Here is an 8,806-nt window from a genome sequence, read left to right on the forward strand (position 1 = left end):
AAGAAAATTCTTGGACAAAATTACCATTGTCACTCTCTCATTCTCTTTCCAGAGACTTTCAAGTCTTCCAAGTTCAATGGCAAGACAAAAGTCCTGTGGAATGGTGATGGTATGGGATGCAGTGGATGATGTTGGTGTCTTTGATGTCTGAGCAAACTCTAAGTGCTTCTCAACATTTAATTCAGCCATCTTCACGGTATCTTCCATTCGAGCAGGGAGTCTTTACATGCTTAGAAAACATTCCCTTAAATCACCAATAGGTTTGAGGCCTATCAGTTACTCTCAAACTGACTTAGCTGGTTTATCTGCTGAGACCCTTGTATTAGTATGTGGTCTTTGCACATGCTACAGTTTCTTGGAACCATAAATGGGAATTGGGCAAAAGTAGAACACCAAAAACTGATGAGCATCCCTGAAGGTTTGATAAGCATTCATGACAGAGATTCTAGTTCTCCCTGACCTCCCCAATACAATCCAAATATACAGAATGTATATACATATATATGTTCAGAATAAATACAGAATAGTGAAATATAAGGTATTAATTGAGAGAGAAATGGCTTTATCATTTGATGGGAATCAAGAAAAGCTTTGTTTATATCAATAAACACACAAAAAGGTGCTCTAAATCCTTCCTGATTAGAGACAGGAAACTAACACCACATTAAGGTACCACCTCACACCTATCAGACTGGCCAATATAGCAGCAAAGGAGAGGGATAAATGTTGGAGGGGATGTGGCAAAATTGGGACACTAATATAATGCTGGTGGATTTGTGAATTGGTCCGACCATTTTCTGGAGGGCAATTTGAAGTTATGCTCACAGGACATTAAAAGAAGGCCTGCCCTTGGATCTAGCCAGAGCAATACTGTATTTGTTCCCTAAAGAGATAATAGGAAAAAAGACTGCTATAAAAATATTTATAGCCACGCTCTCTGTGGTGGCAAAATAAGCAAACTGGAAAATGAAGAGGTGTTCATCGATTGGGGAATGACTGAACAAATTGTGTATTTGATGGTGACAGAATATTATTGTGCTAAAAGGAATGATGAACTGGAGGAATTCCATGTGAACTGGAAAGACCTCCAGGAATTGATGCAGAGCTAAAGAAGCAGAACCATGAGAACATTGTACACCAAGACTGATACACTGTGGCACAATCGAATGTAATGCACTTTTCTACCAGCAACAATGTAATGATCCAGAACAATCCAGAGGAATTTATGAGAAAGAACACTTCCGGGGAAAGAACACATCCGGGGAAAGAACTGTGGGAGCAGAAATGCAGAAGAAAAACATATGATCAATCATGTGAATCAATGGGGATATGATTGGGGTTTTGGCATTAAAAGATCACTCTATTGCAAATATGAATAACGCGGAAATAGGTTTTGAACAATGATACATGTATAAGCTAGTGGAACCACTTGTCAGCTCTGGGACAGAAGAGGGAATTCGGGTGGGTGATCATGAATCATGGAACCATGGAACAATATTCTAAGTATTTTTTTATGAGAAAGAAAGGCTTTGTATAAAAATTAGTGGCCAAATTTTATCTTAAAGGAAGAGAAGAATTCTATGAGGTAGATGTAAAAAAGGAATGCATTCCCGGAAGTACTAAGGCACATTTATGGAAGATGGAGTGTCTTTCCTGAGTAACAGAGAGCCCAGTAGGCTGTGAACAATGGGAGTAATATATGATGAGACTGGAAAGATAAGTTAGGGACAGGCTGTGAAAGATGCTTAAAGCTCTCAGAGAGGTTTATATTTCATCCTGGAAGCAACAAAGAATATCTAGAGTATAATGAGAAAGAAAGTGGTATGATTTAACAGATGAGGAAACTAAGGTCAAGGAGATTAAATGATTTACACAACATCTCACAGGTAAGAAATGTCAGAGATAGAATATGAATCCTGGTTCACTGACTAAATGTAGCACTATTTCCACTACTTACTCTTCATCCTTAAGGCTCAGGGATATGAATTGTGAGGAAGTAGTTATATATAAATAATCAAATAGACAGATTATATCAAGATGTCATGGAAGTCTTTAGTTTCAAAAAGCACAAAACAAAGTATCGCTTTGGTTGCCCAACCTATAATGGTAGCTAAAAAGCAGGACAATAAAGAAGATAAAGGAACAACAAATGGATTAAATATCCACAACACATTTAAGACTTCACTATAGTTCTTCCATTATTTCCAGTGTTTCAGAATATCATCTTATCTGAAACTATTCAGAGGCAGAAGAAATAAACCATAGGGCTAAAACTGGAATGAAATAGGAGGCTAGGAGTCAAAAGGTATATATGCAGCCAAGACTATGGGGGTTAAGTGATTTGCTCAAGGTCACAGAGCTAGAAAGTGTCTGAGAACAGATTCAAACCCAGAACCTCCTATCTGTAGACCTGACTCTCAGTCCACTGAATCACTTAGCTGCCAATGGAAGGTATAGTTTTTAGATGTTACCTAAGAATGTTGGAAAACAGATCAGGCTTTTCTATATATCTATATCTATATCTATATTTATATCTATCTCTATATTTTAAATATAAATTTATTCATAATATTATGCCTATATATATTTATATCTATCTCTATATTTTAAATATAACGTTACATATAATATTATGCCTGTATCTATTTTTCTCTCTATACCTTTCTACCTATCTACCTATCTATCTACAAAATGTGGAGACTTGTCTGCTAAAGGTCCTTATAAAGCCTGCATCCCAATGCTGAGTATATAACTAGAGATGGAGGGTAGGGATGGTATCAAGATCTAGGAAAGTACTAAGTGCATCCTCTATATGCCAGTGCCCTTGGACAAAGCCCTAGTCATACTGCCCTTGTGATTGTGTATGAATGTGTATATGGATGTGTTTGTATATACTTTGCATATAATTTAAATCTAGTCCTGAAATGATACCCTTTGTTTTCCTTTTCTGAAAAAAAAAAACAAAAAACTTGTTCAGTTTTGCACCTATGAAGTTTCTCTCTGGAATCTGATTTCATTTGAGTAGTAGGGAATTTTAAACACAAAATCACTGAGAGAAACAATTTCTTCCTGCTGGCATCAGTCTCGTCATTCTCTGCTGGCAGTTATTCGTGTTTATAAGAGATATGATTGAGAGGAAATTTTACTTGAAAAGACAGAACTACAACTCCTATTTCTAATTTTGCTGTTTGAAAGAAAAAAATAGATAACAAATGCCTCGCTCTGACCTCTTGCTAGCCAGCATCATGATAATGTCTCTGGATGTGAAGAATCAAGATGCCTAGTGGGGAATATGTTTTGGCAATTGGAATCACGGAGAGAAAGTCTCCTTTTCTGAAGGGCAGACAAGTGGAACCATGGCAAACGTACTAGTCTTATGGGAACAAAGCAATCAATCACTTCCTTCCAAGACATAACTCTTCTATAATATCACATAATTAGTCAGTATACCAACCTAGTGGGCTTTCCAAAGGAAAGCAAGTACATGCTAGGAAACAACATAGCTTTTGAAATGTTTCACAGCATGAGGCTAACCTCATGTCAGAATTAACAAGGCACATTAAAATTGTTTATCTCTTATTTAATAATTGGGGTTCCTTATCATCATTAGTAATTTCACATAATCTCCCATGATACGGGTCATTGTTCATATTTCCTCTTGATAGCTAACATACGATTAAAAAGAGGCTCATATTCCAACAGGATAATATCCAATGAGTCCATTTGTTTTCAGTTAAACAATTTGCCTACTATTGAAAATATTCAAAAGTAGAATAAACTGAATCAGACACATAGCATGTTCCCCTTCATTAGAGGTCTTTAAACAAAGTTTAGATTAATGCATGTTGGATAATATCTTGGAATATAAATTCTTCTTCAGATTTGTGCCAAATAACCAACTAAGAGATTCTGTGATTCTGTAAAATATCCTTATTTTCATTAATTCATTTGTGTTAATGTCCAAGAATGTATGAGAGAGGGAGAAAAACCAATATGTCAGAATAAAGGTTTCATTTTTCCTTAACTCTATCTACACTCTTATCTAAACAATTCTTAAAAATTGCATCAAAAAATTCCAAGAAGTACAACCAACAAAAATTCAAAAGAAATCATTTTTCTTTTCCAGGACACCTAAGAAACAGAGTTCCATGGACAAGGGTTTTGGAACTCACTCAGCATATGGGAAGTGGTAGTGACACTAGCTACTGGCCTTAGAGGGAATAATGGCTACAAATGCAATATCAGCCTTAGTTACATCAGTAGTATAGGAAGCACTCAGCTCCAGATACTGTAAGGGAGATGAATACCTGGTCAGAAGGGAATTATATGGGATCCTTGTCCTAGCACAGGACACAAAACCATTTTTCTTTTCATAACTTCATTGCCTATTACAGTTCTGAGTCACAGTCCCAAGGTATTGAGGAGTATTTGTGTGATCTTACAGGACTTGAGGTCCTAGTTGGGTACCAATCACAGTTTCAGACCTTAGAGGAATTGTAGTCACAAAGGAGAAGAAGCTATATTTGAGTAAGAACCATAGCATAGAGCAAAAGAATAATGTCCACACCTCTCCCCAGATCACACTGGAAAGCACCAAAAACATAGAGGGCCCCCACAAGAAGCTGTGAAAATAACAGGACATAAAAGATTAAACTTCAAAAGAGTCACCACCATCATCACTCCAAGGGGTAAGCAGAATCCAACTTCAACATGAAGTACAAAGTGAAGGAATGAACTATAAAAATAAGTAAACAAAAGAACATGAACATAAAAATGTAACGCGATGAGCAAAATCTCAAGACACAAACTCAAAGGAAATCAATGACTTGAAAACATGTACAAGTAAAAGTTCAAAGGAAAAAATGGAGATTGGAAACAAATCCAACAAGAATTCCCAGAAGAGCTAAACAAATAAACAAGAACAATATTTTAAAAAAGCAAAAAGGACTGGTAGAGAGGAAAAAATGGATAATGAAATGAGGATTATGCAAGAAAATTATGAAAAGAAAATTAACAGTTTGGTAATAGAGGCTTAAAATATACTATATAAAATGACTTCTTAAAAAATCACAATTGCTCAAATGGTAAAAAAAATTACAAAATCTCACTAATTCCACATTCCCCTCTCAGAAAAAAAGATAAGTCTAACCAAAACATAAGAGAAAAGTCAAAGGGATGAAGAAAATGTCAGATAAATGAAATATGATACACTCTGGAGAGAACTGAATGGGAATTGAAAGAAATATACCTTTATCTTATCAGAATGTGGTATCTTTACAAAAACTGACCAAATGTTAAGAAACAAAAACCTAATAATTAAGTGTAGAACAGCAAAAATATCAAATGCATCTTTTCAGATCACAATGAAATAAAATTATATTTAATAACAAACAACAACAATACAGAATAAAAATTAGACTATATAACTTAGTCTTAAAAAGAATGAGTATGGTAAAGAATAAGTCACAGAAACAATAACTTCATTTTTAAACGACAATTAAAAAGCATATCAAATCCTATAGTAGTAGTAATTAGAGGAAAATTTTTAACTCTAATTCTTTACACCAATAAAATAGAAAAAGAACACATATATAAATCAGGCATCTAATTTTAAAAAGGAGAAAAAGGACAAACTAAAAAATTCCCAATTAAATAACAAATTGGAGATCCCAGAAATTAAAGGTGAGATTAACAAAATTGAATGTAAGGGAAACACTGAATTAATAAGTAAAACTAAAATTTGTTTTTTTAAAAAACAACAAAATAGAAAAATCATTAGTTAATATATTTTTAAAAGAGAAGAAATATCTAGCATCAAAAATCAAAAGGATGATTTTTCCATTAATGAAGATGAAATCAAAACAATTATTAGAAATTATTTTGTTTAATTATATACCAACAAACAATTTAGGCAAAATGGAAGACTACTTATAAACATAAAAAATGCCAAGACAACAAAGGATAAATAAAAAATATATAAATTTAAAAGTTTTAGAAAATAAATTAAATAGGACATAAGTGAATTTTCTAAGAAAAATGTATCAATACCAGATGTATTTACAAGTGAATTTTACCAAACATTTAAGAACCATCTAATTCTAATATAAAATAAATTATTTAGAAAAATTGGTAAACAAATGGTTCTGCCAAAATCATTTTTGAAACAAATATGGTCCTGATATCTAAACCAAGAAGAACAAAAACAGAAAGAAAATTTTAGGGCTATGAATATAGATAGAAAAATACTAAATATAATATTTTCCAATAGGTCACAACAATATATCACAAAGATTATACATTATTACCAAACAGGATTCTTACCAGGCAGTGATGGTTTAATGTTAGGGAAACAATTTACATAATTGATTGTATCAACAAAAAAGTAATAAAAATCATGTAATTATATCAATAGATGCAAAAAATCATTTGACTATATACAACACTCTGCTAGTAAAATGACTTGAAAGCATAGGTATAAATAGATTTTTATTTGTAATAATAATTCCATACTTAAAATCATAAGCAGATAGTATTTGTAATGGGGAAAAGTTAGAATCCTTATCTATGTAATCAGGAGTGAAACAAGGCTATCCATTATCATCAATGTTATTTTATATTGTTTTTAAAATACTAGTAATATCAGGAAGAGAAGAAAAAGGAATTAAAGGAATCAGCATGGCCAAAGAAATAATAAAACTCTCTTTCTGTTGATATTATTGTATACATGGAAAACCTTAGGGATTCAAAGAAAAATTAATTAAAACTATTAGTAATTTTAGCAAAACAGCAAGGTATTAAAATCCACATAAATCATCAGCATTTTTATGTATCACCAACAAATCTTCACTAGATGAAATAGAAAGAGATTACTCATTTAAAATAAACATAAAGTTCTGTCTGACTGGGATAGCAGTAGGGTACAAAAAAAGGGGGCCTCATGTGGCTACTGCACCACTAGGATATCATTTGTTGATCCCACCTAGAACACTTCAGTTCTGCCCTTCAAGGATTTATAATAATGATTGTCTACCCAGTTCATCTGAGCCAGAAGAAATTTTTTCCAATCCCAAAACCAATGATGAATTTGATAAGTGCCCTGCTGAAGATGTGGAGGAGGAGCAGACTTCTAGAGGATCTAGATACAGTGACAAAATGTTTGAACTGCGCATTTTGTTTCAAAGCAAGAATGCTGGAGCAGTGATTGGAAAAGGAGTCAAAAATATTAAAGCACATGGTACAGACTACAAGGCCAATGTTTCAGTTCCGGACATCAATGGCCCAAGCACATATTGAGTATCAGTGCAGATATTGAAACAATTGGAGAAATTCTGAAGAAATTCATCCCTACCTTAGAAGAGGGCCTATAGTTGCCACCACCCACTGCAAACAGCCAGTTCTCTCTCAAATTGGAGAGCTTTAGATGGTTCAATGGTTTCCTTATATTCTCAAATTCAGTGCTGTGGAATGCTTAAATTACCAACACTATAAAGGAAGCTATTTTGACTGAAAGTTAAAACTGTTGATTCCCCAGAGTCTAGCAGGAGAAAATCCTGGGATCAAAGGTGCTAAAATCAAAGAAATTTGAGGGAACATTTAGATAACTATACAGCTTTTCCAGGAATGTTGTCCTCATTACACTGAAAGAGTTGCTCTTATTAGTGGAAAGCCTGATAGAGTTGTGGAGTGCATAAGGATCATAATGGATCTTATATCTGAGTCTCCCATAAAAGGATGTGCACAACCCTATGATCCCAATTTCTATGATGAAATCTATGAGTAGGGTGGTCTTATAATGATGTTTGATGATCTACAAGGATGTCCTGTGGGGAAGAAAAGGCTATGACAAAATTCCCTCAAGTCATGGTGGGAGTCCTATTTCCCCATCTAGAAGAGATTATGATGATCTGAGCCCACATAGAGGATCTGCATCACTTGTTCCTTGATGTGGTGGCAGGGGGGTAAAAAAGCTCAAAATCCTCCTTATCCTCCACTACTACCACCTAGAGGAGGAGATCTTATGGCTTATGACAGAAGAGGAAGACCCAGTGACCATTATTTATTATGACATGGTTGGTTTTATTGCTGATGAGACTTGGGTCTCTGCAATGGATACATTAAATCCTTCTGAATGGCAAATGGTTTATGAACCACAGGTTGAGTACCATGAGTTTATAGGTGGATCTGGACATGATTATTCCTATGCAGGGGGAAGTGTCTCATATTGTCATCTTGGAAGACCCACTATTACAACAGAAGTAAGTATTCCCAAAGATTTGACTAGGTCTCTTATTGGCAAAGGTGGTCAGTGGACCAAACAAATACATCATTGTAAGAATTCAAAATTTTAGGTTTTATGATAAAATTCTAAAGTATTCTTGAATAAAGAATTTTCTAAAGAGAATTCTAAAGTAATATTGTGGTTGCTGATTTAAAGATATTATAGCTTAAGTAAAACAACTTTTAGTAGCTTCATTTACAAAGAGGTGGAAAGAATGAAAATGGAAAAATAGTAGAAGGTAGAGAATTGTCTAGTCTACCATCCCAAGTGCTGCCCTGGTGTCTGTCTCAGTCCTAGAAGGGCTCAATAATCTTCAGCCAGAGAACCCAGTGGTGCCTTCAGCAAGGGTTCCACCAACTCAGCCTCCTCCAAGATAGGAAGGCCTATCTGGAACCAATTTCTCCAGAAGCCAGGAAAGGAAGGACAGCTGCTACTCACCCAGCAAGCCAATATAGGATCTCCAAAGAAGTCCTCCAAAAAAGAAGTCCAAAAAAGAAGATCAAAGGAGAAGTCCAAAGGAGAACACTG

General features: G+C 34.5%; 1 pseudogene; it reads left to right on the forward strand.

The window, feature by feature from the left end:
- Positions 1-3,276: 3,276 nt before the first annotated feature.
- On the forward strand, positions 3,277-8,348 carry LOC100616712 (heterogeneous nuclear ribonucleoprotein K-like; annotated as a pseudogene).
- The last annotated feature ends 458 nt before the right edge of the window (positions 8,349-8,806 follow it).

The sequence above is a fragment of the Monodelphis domestica genome, chromosome 4 (genome assembly GCF_027887165.1).
Source record: "Monodelphis domestica isolate mMonDom1 chromosome 4, mMonDom1.pri, whole genome shotgun sequence".
Lineage (NCBI taxonomy): Eukaryota > Metazoa > Chordata > Mammalia > Didelphimorphia > Didelphidae > Monodelphis > Monodelphis domestica.